This window comes from Oncorhynchus mykiss, unplaced genomic scaffold, assembly GCF_013265735.2.
Source record: "Oncorhynchus mykiss isolate Arlee unplaced genomic scaffold, USDA_OmykA_1.1 un_scaffold_234, whole genome shotgun sequence".
In the NCBI taxonomy this organism is placed as follows: domain Eukaryota; kingdom Metazoa; phylum Chordata; class Actinopteri; order Salmoniformes; family Salmonidae; genus Oncorhynchus; species Oncorhynchus mykiss.
The window spans coordinates 366,790-383,946 of record NW_023493700.1 but is presented as its reverse complement, the minus strand read 5'-3'; the positions used below and the strand labels follow the sequence as shown (position 1 = coordinate 383,946).

At 42.1% G+C, this 17,157-nt stretch overlaps 15 non-coding genes across 15 annotated transcripts; all 15 read right to left on the bottom strand.

The window, feature by feature from the left end:
- Window positions 1-7,851: 7,851 nt before the first annotated feature.
- trnaf-gaa lies at window positions 7,852-7,925 on the bottom strand. The gene has a single exon. It is a non-coding gene; the product is annotated as a tRNA-Phe (tRNA).
- Window positions 7,926-8,007: 82 nt separating this feature from the next.
- On the bottom strand, window positions 8,008-8,081 carry trnai-aau. The gene has a single exon. It is a non-coding gene; the product is annotated as a tRNA-Ile (tRNA).
- Window positions 8,082-9,097: 1,016 nt separating this feature from the next.
- trnai-aau lies at window positions 9,098-9,171 on the bottom strand. The gene has a single exon. It is a non-coding gene; the product is annotated as a tRNA-Ile (tRNA).
- A 1,108-nt stretch (window positions 9,172-10,279) lies between these two features.
- Window positions 10,280-10,352, bottom strand: trnaf-gaa. Its single transcript has one exon. It is a non-coding gene; the product is annotated as a tRNA-Phe (tRNA).
- An 82-nt stretch (window positions 10,353-10,434) lies between these two features.
- trnai-aau lies at window positions 10,435-10,508 on the bottom strand. The gene has a single exon. It is a non-coding gene; the product is annotated as a tRNA-Ile (tRNA).
- A 1,022-nt stretch (window positions 10,509-11,530) lies between these two features.
- On the bottom strand, window positions 11,531-11,604 carry trnai-aau. The gene has a single exon. It is a non-coding gene; the product is annotated as a tRNA-Ile (tRNA).
- A 446-nt stretch (window positions 11,605-12,050) lies between these two features.
- trnaf-gaa lies at window positions 12,051-12,123 on the bottom strand. The gene has a single exon. It is a non-coding gene; the product is annotated as a tRNA-Phe (tRNA).
- An 82-nt stretch (window positions 12,124-12,205) lies between these two features.
- On the bottom strand, window positions 12,206-12,279 carry trnai-aau. Its single transcript has one exon. It is a non-coding gene; the product is annotated as a tRNA-Ile (tRNA).
- Window positions 12,280-12,725: 446 nt separating this feature from the next.
- trnaf-gaa lies at window positions 12,726-12,798 on the bottom strand. Its single transcript has one exon. It is a non-coding gene; the product is annotated as a tRNA-Phe (tRNA).
- Window positions 12,799-12,880: 82 nt separating this feature from the next.
- Window positions 12,881-12,954, bottom strand: trnai-aau. The gene has a single exon. It is a non-coding gene; the product is annotated as a tRNA-Ile (tRNA).
- Window positions 12,955-13,400: 446 nt separating this feature from the next.
- Window positions 13,401-13,473, bottom strand: trnaf-gaa. The gene has a single exon. It is a non-coding gene; the product is annotated as a tRNA-Phe (tRNA).
- Window positions 13,474-13,555: 82 nt separating this feature from the next.
- On the bottom strand, window positions 13,556-13,629 carry trnai-aau. The gene has a single exon. It is a non-coding gene; the product is annotated as a tRNA-Ile (tRNA).
- A 1,728-nt stretch (window positions 13,630-15,357) lies between these two features.
- trnai-aau lies at window positions 15,358-15,431 on the bottom strand. Its single transcript has one exon. It is a non-coding gene; the product is annotated as a tRNA-Ile (tRNA).
- Window positions 15,432-16,311: 880 nt separating this feature from the next.
- Window positions 16,312-16,384, bottom strand: trnaf-gaa. Its single transcript has one exon. It is a non-coding gene; the product is annotated as a tRNA-Phe (tRNA).
- An 82-nt stretch (window positions 16,385-16,466) lies between these two features.
- On the bottom strand, window positions 16,467-16,540 carry trnai-aau. Its single transcript has one exon. It is a non-coding gene; the product is annotated as a tRNA-Ile (tRNA).
- Window positions 16,541-17,157: the final 617 nt, after the last annotated feature.

Sequence of the window (17,157 nt, the reverse complement as noted above, 5' to 3'; positions counted from 1 at the left end):
ACCAAATGAAAGCTAAACCTCTTGCTAATCTAGACACCATGTCAGATTTCAAAAAAACTTCCAGCAAATCCGCTTATCGATCAGTAGACAACACATTGGGTACAGTTACAGCAAAGTAGATTTTTCACAAAAGTCAAAAATAGCAATAAAATGTATCAATTACCTTTGAATATCTTCTTCTTTTGGCAACACTAAAGGTCACGACGAAACAGTAAAGGGTTGTTTTGTTCATAGAATCCATTTCTATAGCCTAACCTAAACATTTTGTAAATGGCTTGTGTCGTCAATTTCGTGTCCTCCAACTTTGGATGTAACGTTCGATGTAATTACTCAATCTAAACTGACGTTTATCAAGTCCTGTTTGGTGTCGATGCAGTCCTCTGTTTGTTAGTAGAACAACCCCAACGCATGGTTATTTTCTGGGACATATTGACCGAAAGGAAGTGATTTGAACGCAGCAAACAATGACCTATTTGCGCACCATTGATTGGATCGGTTCTTCATTGATTGACTGTATTTCGGACCAATTACCACTGATCCTCTTGAAATTTACCTGGTTAGATAGCCAATGAGCTCAGGTAAACGACACCATGTGATGGTTCTATCAAAGAAGCCTATCTGTTGTGGGAAAGCCGTGCGTATCGACAGCCATTCTCAATTGAAAATTATTCAGGACGCACAAACTTTGGTTACGCGCAGCATTTCTTTTGGAGAGCAGTTTCAAAGAGTAAATATGGCAAGTAAATCTTTAAAGTCGAAGACCAAGACAAAGTACACAGATGTACATGATGTAATTGATGAGATTTGTCGAGAAAGTGACACTGAAATTGTACAAGATGAGACCGACAGTGACCAATCTTTTGACTCTTTAGCTGAGGCTATGTTCTTAGAGGGAGAAGATTCTGTTTTGGATCGGTGAGTAACGTTGTTTGAAAATATAATATCACATATTATTCATTTGAGTTGTTTGAGATATTTATATTTTATTTGCCATATATAAAAATATGACTAGGACATGAAATATAAAGTACATATAAGTATAATGAAATGTATACAGTAAACATTGCTCTACATTTTGGGTGTATGTCTGTGGCCCTGTATATAGCATGGGTTCTTTTTAGCTAGGATGCCTGTAATATAGCATGGGTTCTTTTTAGCTAGGAGGCCTGTATATAGCATGGGTTCTTTTTAGCTAGGAGGCCTGTATATGGCATGGGTTCTTTTTAGCTAGGAGGCCTGTATATGGCATGGGTTCTTTTTAGCTAGGAGGCCTGTATATAGCATGGGTTCTTTTTAGCTAGGAGGCCTGTATATGGCATGGGTTCTTTTTACATGTGTTTTATCTAAACATGAAATGAACAACACCTCACTTACTCTGTATATAATCTGTGTCTGTTTGTCTGTCTTTATTTCAGTCCCAGTGATTCTGATTGGGAGCCCATACTACCTAGAAGCAAATCCCCCACTGAGGCTGGTCCATCCAGCCGGAGCCATCCTGTCTTTGGCACCACACCTACCCACGCCCGGCCATCAAGAGGTGTGAAGCCGGTGACAAAGAAGCGGAGGAAGGGAAGTGTGGAACCTGCTGGCAGAGTGGAGGAGGATCGTTGGCACTCTGTGCTGGAGGAGGATGTGGCCCCACCCCCTCCACTTTTCAGACCAAAGAGACCACCAGGTCCTCAGCTGGACATGACCTCTAAGTACAGCCCCATTCAACTTTTTCAGTTGTTTTTTACCACACGAGTTGTTGATTCCCTGGTTTTGAACACTAATAGGAACGGAGCTAATAGGCAGGAAGGCCAGAAAGAGGCATGGAAGCCCATTTCCATGTCAGATCTTTTTTGTTTCTTTTCTATGGTCATTTACATGGGTCTAATAAAGCTAAAAACCCTGAAAGACTACTGGAAAACTGAATCACTATATCAACTGCCTTTTCCCTCCACGGTCATGTCATGCAAAAAGTTTTTGACAATTTCACGGGCACTTCATATCAGTGACCCAGAAGTTGATAAGGTCAATGAGATGAAACGAGGCACGGCGGGGTTTGATAAGCTATGCAAAATTAAACCTCTCTACCTCGACATCATTGAGGCCTGCAAAACCTATTTTCAGCCTGGCCAGAACCTTTCCATAGATGAGAGAATGGTAGCCTCAAAGGCCAGAATTGGCCTGAAACAGTACATGCGTAACAAACCGACTAAATGGGGTTACAAACTGTTTGTTTTGGCCGATTCTGCGTGTGCATACACGTGCAATTTTTTTGTCTATGAAGGGAAGAACAATTGTGCTACCGGGAAGGGACTGAGCTATGACTCGGTTATGCAGCTATTAGATTTTCAGCTGCTAGGGAAGGGCTACAAACTGTTTGTGGATAACTTCTACACAAGCCCTACCCTGTTCACAGACCTGAGGAAGCTGGAGATGTGGGCCTGTGGCACCATCCATTCCAACAGAGTGGGCTTTCCAAAAACTAGGGTGAACGACATGCCTAGGCGGGCTGAGCGGGGGACCATGCGATGGATCCGACAAGATGGCCTGCTGTTTGTGAAGTGGATGGACACAAGAGAGGTGGTGATGTGCTCCACTATACACAAGTCCTTCACTGGTGATCGCGTCGCCAGGCATGTGAAGGACGCTACTGGGGCATGGATCACAAAAAATGTCCCCATTCCAACAGCAGTGAAGGACTACAATAAAAGCATGGGAGGAGTCGACCTGTCAGATGCGCTGATAGGTTACTATAATGTTCTTCACAAAACCATGAAATGGTACAAGACATTCTTTTACCATTTCATTGACATTGCTGTGGTGAATTCCTTCATCCTCCAGAAGGAAATGGCCAAGAGCTGTGGACAGCCCCCCATCTCACAGCTGGCATTCAGGGAGCAGCTCGTCCGTGAGCTTGCTAGCTACAGCAGGTCCACTGCAGCACCTTCAGTCCCTTCTGCTCCTTCAACCAGTGGTTTGCACATGCTGAAATTCCTTATTGCAGGCGAGAATGAGTGCAAAAGGAATTTAGTAAAGAGGCTTCGTTGTGCTCTTTGCAAAAATAAATCCTCTGTCGGCTGCAACACCTGTGCAGTGACCCTCTGCTTCACAGCAGAAAGAGACTGCTATGCGCTGTGGCATCAGCAGCACAATATTGTGTAGAGGGTCTTCACATTATTGAACATTGAGTGTAAATAGTTACCCATGTTAATTTTTTTTTTTGGAAATGTTCATTTTTTTCTTCAATTTTCCAAAATATATTTTTCCGGGTATGTTTGAATAATTTTTTTGAATTTTGTATATAGTTATTTTCAGCAATGTACCCATGTACAAATTCGGCCACTTGGGTACATTTGGGAAACTTGTGAGGGACACCTGGGTGACTACATACCCTATGGCATGTACCTCACTCATTCCTAGAGGTATCTGTCTGAAACTTTGGGCAAATACTGTTGCATGCTTATTCTCTCATTTGAAAGTATCCAGAGTATCATAACTGAATATTTTGATGTTCTAGTTGATTTTAAAGATGCTACAACAATAAAAGAACTGAAAAACGCCTGTTTATTTCCTTGTATTTTCTTCTACCAGATCTATTGTGTTATATTCTCCTACATTCAATTCACATTTACACAAACTTCAGTGTTTTTTATCACTTCTTTATAAAAATCTGGTACCTTTTCACACATTTTCCTTTTAAGACCCATCAACAAACCATTATCTTCACATCCACCACTCTCATCTAAATAGACTTTGAAAAAATGTTTCCAGCCATAATCTAAACTGTCATATAAATATTTCTTTACTGTTTTTATCCTAATAGCTTTTCTTTTAATGTCAAAATCTACAAGTTTTAAACCTCCATCATATAGTCCGCTATCAATGTTTTCTGCGCAATTCTAACACCTTTACCATCCCATATAAAATTAGACACCACATTATTCAATTCATTTATAACCCACTCTGGCATGTCTAGAACTCCCAAAATATACACAAGTTTAGATGATACCAAAGCATTTACTACAATTACTTTACCTTTTAACTCTAATTTTCTATTTTTCCAGAAATTCAAAGTTTGCTTGATTTTATTGAGGATCCCCGTCCAAGTTATATCCCTTGCCTCTTTCTCCTTTACACCAATATTTACTCCGAGCACCTTCATAAAATCCTTAGCTACCTTAAATGGAATCTCACACTTATTTGCATTGATATACCCCAAAAACATAATTTCCGTCTTCTCTATATTAACTTCAGCCCCTGATGCCTTACAGTAGATATCTATGATTTTCATAATGCTTTTAATGCTACCTACATCCTTCACAGTAAAAGTAGTGTCGTCAGCGTACTGATGTATAACACTGACACCACCACCTGGGATTCCAACACCCCTCACCTCTTTGTCTCCAAGTATTAAAACAGCTAAAGGTTCCGTAGAAACACTGTACAATAGAGCTGACAAAGGACAACCCTGCCTTACTTACCTCTCTATAGGGAAAGTATCTGTTAACACTCCGTTACATTTAACACAACTTTTTGCTCCACTATACAACAAGTTAATCCAAGATACAAATTTTGGCCCAAAACCAAACCTCTCCAAAGTCTGTAGCAGAAAACTATGTTCCACTTTATCAAAAGCTTTCTTAAAATCTAAACTTAAAACTATACCACCTTCATTTTTCATTTGCTTAACAACATCTCTAATTGTACAAATTACATCTGCAACATCTCTTCCAGGTATTCAGTAGGCTTGTGTTGATGTAATAATACGTCCAATCACCTTTTTCATCCTATTAGCTAAAACTTGAGTCAGTATTTTATAATCTGAATTTAGAAGACTAATAGGCCTATAATTTTCTAACTTTAACCTACTGCCTCTATTTTTAAATAAGATGGTTAACATACCAATTGACATAGACTCAGGGATTTCCTTATTCTCTTCCATATACTGAAAAACCTTCAATTAAATGGGTGCCAAAGTATCCACAAAATCTTTATAGAATTCATTTGTTAAACCATCCAAACCTGGACTTTTATTTCCTTGAGTGTTCTCAATTGCTTCCTTGATTTCTATAATTGAAATCTCTTCATCACACATCCTTCTATCTGCCTGAGATACTTTGGCACTGATTTTCTCCAACACTTTTGCAACACACACTTTGTCCACATCATTCTTTTTATAAAGATTTCTGTAAAAGGATTCAACTGAATCTACGATGTCCACAAAATCATTTACCTTTACACCTTTTTCATTTTCCAATTCTAAAATATAACTCTTAAATTGCTTTCGTTTTTCAAGACTCAGAAAAAAGGAAGTACATTTCTCTCCCTCCAAGGCATACTGTGCCTTACTCCTAACAATAGCACCTAAACATTTCTTTTTTTCATAAAACCCTAGCTCTGCATGGATTTTCAAATAGTTCTCAACATCATAGTCTGGATCAGCATCGGCCTTTTCAAGTTCACGTAACATCCTATTTCTAAGCATTTTTTCTTTCACCTTATCTCCTGTTTTTTGCTTTAACTTTCACTTCCTCCCACCATAAACACACATTCTCCTATCTGAAATGACATTACTGCATGATCACTGTATGCTGTAAAATTATATGACATCTTCTGAAACTGCTGTATCACATCTTCTTTTACTAAACATAAATCAATTCTGCTTTGTTTTAGTTCATTTAACACCACCAGCCTTCTCGAAAACACTCTTCTATTTAATTTTTCAGCCCTCCATATATCTACAAGATTCTCATTTTTCACTAATTCCCATAAAGCATTTCTAGACAAATCATGTTTGAAACTATCACATCTCGAGACATCCATTCTAATACACTTCACGTTAAAATCTCCTACCAGTATACAATTTTCTGAACACAGTGATCTTAGGTTATTAAACATATCTCTCCTTTCCGATTCAATATTCGAAGCATAAACATTAATTCGACGAAAAATGACATTTTGCACTTCAAACTCAATAACAATAAGTCTGCCCTGATTATCTGCATATACCTGCTTGACATTTTGAACCACATCATTTTTTACCAAAATAGCTACTCCACGTGTTTTTTCACTTCCGTGACTACAAAACATTAGCTCAGACCATTTGCTCTTAATCTCCAACATTTTGGAGTCTGTCCAATTAGTCTCTTGAAAACACCACATGTCAGCTTTCACAGACACCAAAACCTGCTCCAATTTGTTCATATTTCTCAGACTGTTCCCATTTAGTGATGCAACTTTAATCATTGTTAATGTCTGCAGAAATATAGTCAAAGACAAACATGTCATTTCAAAATAGACTTTTTCTTTTTACCAGATCCCATCACCTCCCAAGCTTTCGTCAATGATCTCTTATTTCTAGCAAACAGCTGAAAATCCTCACTCTCTATTTCTTTGTCCGACTCATGACTTGGACTTATGAGGGGAGCAACATTCAAGCCTTTTGTAAAATGCGCTTTAACCGTGCCATCAACTCCAGTGGACCCAGCCCTCTCCTTGGTGTCATTTTCACACAGGCTTAAAGCTGGTTCAGGCACCTGAGAAGTACCTTGCACCATCTCTACCTGTGTGTCTAATTCACCAATCCTGTGCTGCTGCTCCACCTTGTCAGCAGCAGAGACCAAGACTACGTCTCGAGTACTGCCAGAAGGAATTGCATACTCTCCAAGCACATCTATAGCTGTCTCTGGAATCACCTGCGACACACTTTCCATATCACTCTCTAATTCTCTCTCCATAGCCACACTCCCCTCATCTTCTTCAGTAATGAGGTCCATTGTTTGCAGAAATAAGACATCACTCCCCTTCTTACATTTATATCTGTCCTTAGGTCTGTCACACCTTCTACACATATCACCGATGTTCGAACATTCCCTGGCATAATGCCCTTGTTCACCACATTTATGACATATAAATTCTGGACATTCTTTAAGTATGTGTCCCGGTTGAATACATAGTCTACATACCTTAACTTGGTTATCGTGGATCACTCGGAAATATTCAAATCCTTCGACAGTATTGAACTTTGTTGAGTAAGGCAATGATTGCACGCTGTCCGTAAACTTCACCTTACAAAATCTCGTCCCGTCCACAATGTCCGTTACTGGCCACATCCTCCTCTTGATTGGTGTTGTCGCGTTCACTTTCCATCCTTGTAATTTCTCATATATTTCATCATCCGTAATATATGCTGGCAAGTTCAAAAAGGACACCACAGGTTCATCGTTCCCCAGTTCTTTCGCCATGACTTGACAGCTCTTTATTTTTAAACAATGACAAGAAACTGTCATGTAACAATGACAAGAAAGTCTCATGTAACACTGATGTCACAATGTCAGATGAAAAAGAAAGACATTACTTTCAGAGAGCAGCGTATCACACACTCTAACCAACTGAGCTTACCGGCCGCTGGCTACAGAGCACAATTGTTGAGATGCACCGAGCCTCTGCAAGTGCTGGAGCACAAACTAACAAGTCCACCAACATCATAGCCTGACAAGACTGGACACTCTTGGTTGCTCCTTGTGGTAATTCCAAACAGCTGGGGAATTTGATCAGTTGGTATTGTGTTTGCTTAGCATGCTATAGGTAGTGGGATCGATTCCCGCAATCCCCCCCCAAAATTTTTTTTGTGGATCCAAGAAAGCTCCAGTTCACACTTCATGCAGCCTTGTCTTACGACAACCTACTGTCATGTAACAATGACAAGCAACTTTCCTGTAACACTGATGTCAAAATGTCAGATGAAAAAGCAAGAAATTACTTACTTTCAGAGGAGCAGCGTAGCACACACCATTGAGGCCCACAAACAAAGCTGTGGATAGTTTCCTTGAAGCCAGAGCATGAAGAAAGAAGAAACACAAATGCCGAAACACAGGGATCGAACCAGGGACCTTTAGATCTTCAGTCTAACGCTCTCCCAACTGAGCTATTTCGGCAATTCACTAATTTTAATTCTGTGGCACCCTTGACAATTCACATGCATGTGACTCACAATTTTGACACTCAATATGTACATCATAGCCAATACGGGGATCGAACCCATGACCTTGGCGTTATTAGCACCACACTCTAACCAACTGAGCTAACCGGCCATTTGCTACTTTGCTCAATTGTTGCAATGCACCGAGCCTCTGCAAGTGCTGGCACGTAAATAAACAAGTCCACCAACAGCATAGCCTGACGAGACTGGACCCTCTAGGTTGCTTCTTGCGGAAATTCCAAACGTCTGGGGAATTAGCTCAAATGCTTTGCATGCGTGAGGTAGTGGGATCGATGCCTGCATTCTCCAAAAACAAATTCTTTCATGGATCCAAGAAAACTCCAGTTCACACTTCATGCAGCCTTGTCTTACGACAAACTACTGTCATGTAAACAATGACAAGAAACTGTCATGTAACAATGACAAGAAACTCTCATGTAACACTGATGTCACAATGTCAGATGAAAAAGAAAGACATTACTTACTTTCAGAGGAGCAGCGTATCACACACTCTAACCAACTGAGCTAACCGGCCGCTGGCTACAGAGCACAATTGTTGAGATGCACCGAGCCTCTGCAAGTGCTGGAGCACAAACTAACAAGTCCACCAACAGCATAGCCTGACAAGACTGGACACTCTTGGTTGCTCCTTGTGGCAATTCCAAACAGCTGGGGAATTTGATCAATTGGTATTGTGTTTGCTTAGCATGCTATAGGTAGTGGGATTGATTCCCGCATTCCCCAAAAACATTTTTTTTTGTGGATCCAAGAAAGCCCCACTTCACACTTCATGCAGCCTTGTCTTACGACAACCTACTGTCATGTAACAATGTCTGTAACACTGATGTCAAAATGTCAGATGAAAAAGCAAGAAATTACTTACTTTCAGAGGAGCAGCGTAGCACACACCATTGAGGACCACAAACAAAGCTGTGGATAGTTTCCTTGAAGCCAGAGCATGAAGAAAGAACAAACACAAATGTCGAAACCGAACCAAGGACCTTTAGATCTTCAGTCTAACGCTCTCCCAACTGAGATATTTCGGCAATTCACTAATTTTAATTCTGTGGCACCCTTGACAATTCACATGCATGTGACTCACAATTTTGACACTCAAAATGTACATCATAGCCAATATGGGGATCGAACCCATGACCGTGGCGTTATTAGCACCACACTCTAACCAACTGAGCTAACCGGCCATTTGCTATTTTGCTCAATTGTTGAAATGCACCGAGCCTCTGCAAGTGCTGGCACGTAAACAAACAAGTCCACCAACAGCATAGCCTGACAAGACTGGACCCTCTAGGTTGCTTCTTGCAGAAGTTCCAAACGGCTGGGGAATTAGCTTAAATGCTTAGCATGCTATAGGTAGTGGGATCGATGCCCGCATTCCCCAAAAACATTTTTTTTTGTTGATCCAAGAAAGCTTCAGTTCACACTTCATGCAGCCTTGTCTTACGACAACCTACTGTCATGTAACAATGACAAGTAACTTTCCTGTAACACTGATGTCAAAATGTCAGATGAAAAAGCAAGAAATGACTTACTTTCAGAGGAGCAGAGTAGCACACACCATTGAGGCCCACAAACAAAGCTGTGGATAGTTTCCTTGAAGCCAGAGCATGAAGATAGAACAAATACAAATGCCGAAACCAGGGATCTTTAGATCTTCAGTCTAACGCTCTCCCAACTGAGCTATTTCGGCATTTCACTAATTTTAATTCTGTGGCACCCTTGACAATTCACATGCATGTGACTCACAATTTTGACACTCAAAATGTACATCATAGCCAGTACGGGGATCGAACCCATGACCTTGGCGTTATTAGCACCACACTCTAACCAACTTAGCTAACCGGCCATTTGCTATTTTGCTCAATTGTTGAAATGCACCGAGCCTCTGCAAGTGCTGGCACGTAAACAAACAAGTCCACCAACAGCATAGCCTGACAAGACTGGACCCTCTAGGTTGCTTCTTGCGGAAATTCCAAACGGCTGGGGAATTAGCTCAAATGCTTTGCATGCGTGAGGTAGTGGGATCGATGCCTGCATTCTCCAAAAGCAAATTCTTTCATGGATCCAAGAAAACTCCAGTTCACACTTCATGCAGCCTTGTCTTACGACAACCTACTGTCATGTAAACAATGACAAGAAACTTTCCTGTAACACTGATGTCAAAATGTCAGATGAAAAAGCAAGAAATTACTTACTTTCAGAGGAGCAGCGTAGCACACACCATTGAGGCCCACAAACAAAGCTGTGGATAGTTTCCTTGAAGCCAGAGCATGAAGTAAGAACAAATACAAATGCCGAAACCCGGGATCGAACCAGGGACCTTTAGATCTTCAGTCTAACGCTCTCCCAACTGAGCTATCTCGGCAATTCACTAATTTTAATTCTGTGGCACCCTTGACAATTCACATGCATGTGACTCACAATTTTGACACTCAAAACGTACATCATTGCCAGTACGGGGATCGAACCCATGACCTTGGCGTTATTAGCACCACACTCTAACCAACTGAGCTAACCAGCCATTTGCTATTTTGCTCAATTGTGGCAATGCACCGAGCCTCTGCAAGTGCTGGCACGTAAACAAACAAGTCCACCAACAGCATAGCCTGACGAGACTGGACCCTCTAGGTTGCTTCTTGCGGAAATTCCAAACGGCTGGGGAATTAGCTCAAATGCTTTGCATGCGTGAGGTAGTGGGATCGATGCCTGCATTCTCCAAAAGCAAATTCTTTCATGGATCCAAGAAAACTCCAGTTCACACTTCATGCAGCCTTGTCTTACGACAACCTACTGTCATGTAAACAATGACAAGAAACTGTCATGTAACAATGACAAGAAACTCTCATGTAACACTGATGTCACAATGTCAGATGAAAAAGAAAGACATTACTTACTTTCAGAGGAGCAGCGTATCACACACTCTAACCAACTGAGCTAACCGGCCGCTGGCTACAGAGCACAATTGTTGAGATGCACCGAGCCTCTGCAAGTGCTGGAGCACAAACTAACAAGTCCACCAACAGCATAGCCTGACAAGACTGGACACTCTTGGTTGCTCCTTGTGGCAATTACAAACAGCTGTGGAATTTGATCAATTGGTATTGTGTTTGCTTAGCATGCTATAGGTAGTGGGATCGATTCCCGCAATCCCCAAAAACATTTTTTTTTGTGGATCCAAGAAAGCCCCACTTCACACTTCATGCAGCCTTGTCTTACGACAACCTACTGTCATGTAACAATGACAAGCAACTTTCCTGTAACACTGATGTCAAAATGTCAGATGAAAAAGCAAGAAATTACTTTCTTTCAGAGGAGCAGCGTAGCACACACCATTGAGGCCCACAAACAAAGCTGTGGATAGTTTCCTTGAAGCCAGAGCATGAAGAAAGAACAAATACAAATGCCGAAACAGGGACCTTTAGATCTTCAGTCTAACGCTCTCCCAACTGAGCTATTTCGGCAATTCACTAATTTTAATTCTGTGGCACCCTTGACAATTCACATGCATGTGACTCACAATTTTGACACTCAAAACGTACATCATTGCCAGTACGGGGATCGAACCCATGACCTTGGCGTTATTAGCACCACACTCTAACCAACTGAGCTAACCAGCCATTTGCTATTTTGCTCAATTGTGGCAATGCACCGAGCCTCTGCAAGTGCTGGCACGTAAACAAACAAGTCCACCAACAGCATAGCCTGACGAGACTGGACCCTCTAGGTTGCTTCTTGCGGAAATTCCAAACGGCTGGGGAATTAGCTCAAATGCTTTGCATGCGTGAGGTAGTGGGATCGATGCCTGCATTCTCCAAAAGCAAATTCTTTCATGGATCCAAGAAAACTCCAGTTCACACTTCATGCAGCCTTGTCTTACGACAACCTACTGTCATGTAAACAATGACAAGAAACTTTCCTGTAACACTGATGTCAAAATGTCAGATGAAAAAGCAAGGAATTACTTACTTTCAGAGGAGCAGAGTAGCACACACCATTGAGGCCCACAAACAAAGATGTGGATAGTTTCCTTGAAGCCAGAGCATGAAGAAAGAACAAATACAAATGCCGAAACCAGGGATCGAACCAGGGAACTTTAGATCTTCAGTCTAACGCTCTCCCAACTGAGCTATTTCGGCAATTCACTAATTTTAATTCTGTGGCACCCTTGACAATTCACATGCATGTGACTCACAATTTTGACACTCAAAACGTACATCATTGCCAGTACGGGGATCGAACCCATGACCTTGGCGTTATTAGCACCACACTCTAACCAACTGAGCTAACCAGCCATTTGCTATTTTGCTCAATTGTGGCAATGCACCGAGCCTCTGCAAGTGCTGGCACGTAAACAAACAAGTCCACCAACAGCATAGCCTGACGAGACTGGACCCTCTAGGTTGCTTCTTGCGGAAATTCCAAACGGCTGGGGAATTAGCTCAAATGCTTTGCATGCGTGAGGTAGTGGGATCGATGCCTGCATTCTCCAAAAGCAAATTCTTTCATGGATCCAAGAAAACTCCAGTTCACACTTCATGCAGCCTTGTCTTACGACAACCTACTGTCATGTAAACAATGACAAGAAACTTTCCTGTAACACTGATGTCAAAATGTCAGATGAAAAAGCAAGGAATTACTTACTTTCAGAGGAGCAGAGTAGCACACACCATTGAGGCCCACAAACAAAGATGTGGATAGTTTCCTTGAAGCCAGAGCATGAAGAAAGAACAAATACAAATGCCGAAACCAGGGATCGAACCAGGGAACTTTAGATCTTCAGTCTAACGCTCTCCCAACTGAGCTATTTCGGCAATTCACTAATTTTAATTCTGTGGCACCCTTGACAATTCACATGCATGTGACTCACAATTTTGACACTCAAAATGTACATCATAGCCAGTACGGGGATCGAACCCATGACCTTGGCGTTATTAGCACCACACTCTAACCAACTGAGCTAACCGGCCATTTGCTATTTTGCTCAATTGTTGAAATGCACCGAGCCTCTGCAAGTGCTGGCACGTAAACAAACAAGTCCACCAACAGCATAGCCTGACAAGACTGGAACCTCTAGGTTGCTTCTTGCGGAAATTCCAAACGGCTGGGGAATTAGCTCAAATGCTTTGCATGCGTGAGGTAGTGGGATCGATGCCTGCATTCTCCAAAAGCAAATTCTTTCATGGATCCAAGAAAACTCCAGTTCACACTTCATGCAGCCTTGTCTTACGACAACCTACTGTCATGTAAACAATGACAAGAAACTTTCCTGTAACACTGATGTCAAAATGTCAGATGAAAAAGCAAGAAATTACTTACTTTCAGAGGAGCAGAGTAGCACACACCATTGAGGCCCACAAACAAAGCTGTGGATAGTTTCCTTGAAGCCAGAGCATGAAGAAAGAACAAATACAAATGCCGAAACCCGGGATCTAACCAGGGACCTTTAGATCTTCAGTCTAACGCTCTCCCAACTGAGCTATTTCGGCAATTCACTAATTTTAATTCTGTGGCACCCTTGACAATTCACATGCATGTGACTCACAATTTTGACACTCAAAATGTACATCATAGCCAGTACGGGGATCGAACCCATGACCTTGGCGTTATTAGCACCACACTCTAACCAACTGAGCTAACCGGCCATTTGCTATTTTGCTCAATTGTTGAAATGCACCGAGCCTCTGCAAGTGCTGGCACGTAAACAAACAAGTCCACCAACAGCATAGCCTGACAAGACTGGACCCTCTAGGTTGCTTCTTGCGGAAATTCCAAACGGCTGGGGAATTAGCTCAAATGCTTTGCATGCGTGAGGTAGTGGGATCGATGCCTGCATTCTCCAAAAGCAAATTCTTTCATGGATCCAAGAAAACTCCAGTTCACACTTCATGCAGCCTTGTCTTACGACAACCTACTGTCATGTAAACAATGACAAGAAACTGTCATGTAACAATGACAAGCAACTCTCATGTAACACTGATGTCACAATGTCAGATGAAAAAGAAAGACATTACTTACTTTCAGAGGAGCAGCGTATCACACACTCTAACCAACTGAGCTAACCGGCCGCTGGCTACAGAGCACAATTGTTGAGATGCACCGAGCCTCTGCAAGTGCTGGAGCACAAACTAACAAGTCCACCAACAGCATAGCCTGACAAGACTGGACACTCTTGGTTGCTCCTTGTGGCAATTCCAAACAGCTGGGGAATTTGATCAATTGGTATTGTGTTTGCTTAGCATGCTATAGTTAGTGGGATCAATTCCCGCAATCCCCAAAAACAATTTTTGTTGTGGATCCAAGAAAGCTCCAGTTCACACTTCATGCAGCCTTGTCTTACGACAACCTACTGTCATGTAACATTGACAAGCAACTTTCCTGTAACACTGATGTCAAAATGTCAGATGAAAAAGCAAGAAATTACTTACTTTCAGAGGAGCAGAGTAGCACACACCATTGAGGCCCACAAACAAAGCTGTGGATAGTTTCCTTGAAGCCAGAGCATGAAGAAAGAGCAAATACAAATGCCGAAACCAGGGATAGAACCAGGGACCTTTAGATCTTCAGTCTAACGCTCTCCCAACTGAGCTATTTCGGCATTTCACTAATTTTAATTCTGTGGCACCCTTGACAATTCACATGCATGTGACTCACAATTTTGACACTCTAAATGTACATCATAGCCAGTACGGGGATCGAACCCATGACCTTGGCTGCATGAAGTGTGAACTGGAGCTTTCTTGGATCCACAACAAAACTGAGCTAACCGGCCATTTGCTATTTTGCTCAATTGTTGAAATGCACCGAGCCTCTGCAAGTCCTGGCACGTAAACAAACAAGTCCACCAACAGCATAGCCTGACAAGACTGGACCCTCTAGGTTGCTTCTTGCGGAAATTCCAAACGGCTGGGGAATTAGCTCAAATGCTTTGCATGCGTGAGGTAGTGGGATCGATGCCTGCATTCTCCAAAAGCAAATTCTTTCATGGATCCAAGAAAACTCCAGTTCACACTTCATGCAGCCTTGTCTTACGACAACCTACTGTCATGTAAACAATGACAAGAAACTTTCCTGTAACACTGATGTCAAAATGTCAGATGAAAAAGCAAGAAATTACTTACTTTCAGAGGAGCAGAGTAGCACACACCATTGAGGCCCACAAACAAAGCTGTGGATAGTTTCCTTGAAGCCAGAGCATGAAGAAAGAACAAATACAAATGACGAAACCCGGGATCGAACCAGGGAACTTTAGATCTTCAGTCTAACGCTCTCCCAACTGAGCTATTTCGGCAATTCACTAATTTTAATTCTGTGGCACCCTTGACAATTCACATGCATGTGACTCACAATTTTGACACTCAAAATGTACATCATAGCCAGTACGGGGATCGAACCCATGACCTTGGCATTATTAGCACCACACTCTAACCAACTGAGCTAACCGGCCATTTGCTATTTTGCTCAATTGTTGAAATGCACCGAGCCTCTGCAAGTGCTGGCACGTAAACAAACAAGTCCACCAACAGCATAGCCTGACAAGACTGGACCCTCTAGGTTGCTTCTTGCGGAAATTCCAAACGGCTGGGGAATTAGCTCAAATGCTTTGCATGCGTGAGGTAGTGGGATCGATGCCTGAATTCTCCAAAAGCAAATTCTTTCATGGATCCAAGAAAACTCCAGTTCACACTTCATGCAGCCTTGTCTTACGACAACCTACTGTCATGTAAACAATGACAAGAAACTGTCATGTAACAATGACAAGCAACTCTCATGTAACACTGATGTCACAATGTCAGATGAAAAAGAAAGACATTACTTACTTTCAGAGGAGCAGCGTATCACACACTCTAACCAACTGAGCTAACCGGCCGCTGGCTACAGAGCACAATTGTTGAGATGCACCGAGCCTCTGCAAGTGCTGGAGCACAAACTAACAAGTCCACCAACAGCATAGCCTGACAAGACTGGACACTCTTGGTTGCTCCTTGTGGCAATTCCAAACAGCTGGGGAATTTGATCAATTGGTATTGTGTTTGCTTAGCATGCTATAGTTAGTGGGATCGATTCCCGCAATCCCCAAAAACAATTTTTGTTGTGGATCCAAGAAAGCTCCAGTTCACACTTCATGCAGCCTTGTCTTACGACAACCTACTGTCATGTAACAATGACAAGCAACTTTCCTGTAACACTGATGTCAAAATGTCAGATGAAAAAGCAAGAAATCACTTACTTTCAGAGGAGCAGCGTAGCACAAACCATTGAGGCCCACAAACAAAGCTGTGGATAGTTTCCTTGAAGCCAGAGCATGAAGATAGAACAAATACAAATGCCGAAACCAGGGATCGAACCAGGGACCTTTAGATCTTCAGTCTAACACTCTCCCAACTGAGCTATTTCGGCATTTCACTAATTTTAATTCTGTGGCACCCTTGACAATTCACATGCATGTGACTCACAATTTTGACACTCAAAATGTACATCATAGCCAGTACGGGGATCGAACCCATGACCTTGGCGTTATTAGCACCACACTCTAACCAACTGAGCTAACCGGCCATTTGCTATTTTGCTCAATTGTTGAAATGCACCGAGCCTCTGCAAGTGCTGGCACGTAAACAAACAAGTCCACCAACAGCATAGCCTGACAAGACTGGACCCTCAAGGTTGCTTCTTGCGGAAATTCCAAACGGCTGGGGAATTAGCTCAAATGCTTTGCATGCGTGAGGTAGTGGGATCGATGCCTGCATTCTCCAAAAGCAAATTCTTTCATGGATCCAAGAAAACTCCAGTTCACACTTCATGCAGCCTTGTCTTACGACAACCTACTGTCATGTAAACAATGACAAGAAACTTTCCTGTAACACTGATGTCAAAATGTCAGATGAAAAAGCAAGACATTACTTACTTTCAGAGGAGCAGCGTATCACACACTCTAACCAACTGAGCTAACCGGCCGCTGGCTACAGAGCACAATTGTTGAGATGCACCGAGCCTCTGCAAGTGCTGGAGCACAAACTAACAAGTCCACCAACAGCATAGCCTGACAAGACTGGACACTCTTGGTTGCTCCTTGTGGCAATTCCAAACAGCTGGGGAATTTGATCAATTGGTATTGTGTTTGCTTAGCATGCTATAGTTAGTGGGATCGATTCCCGCAATCCCCAAAAACAATT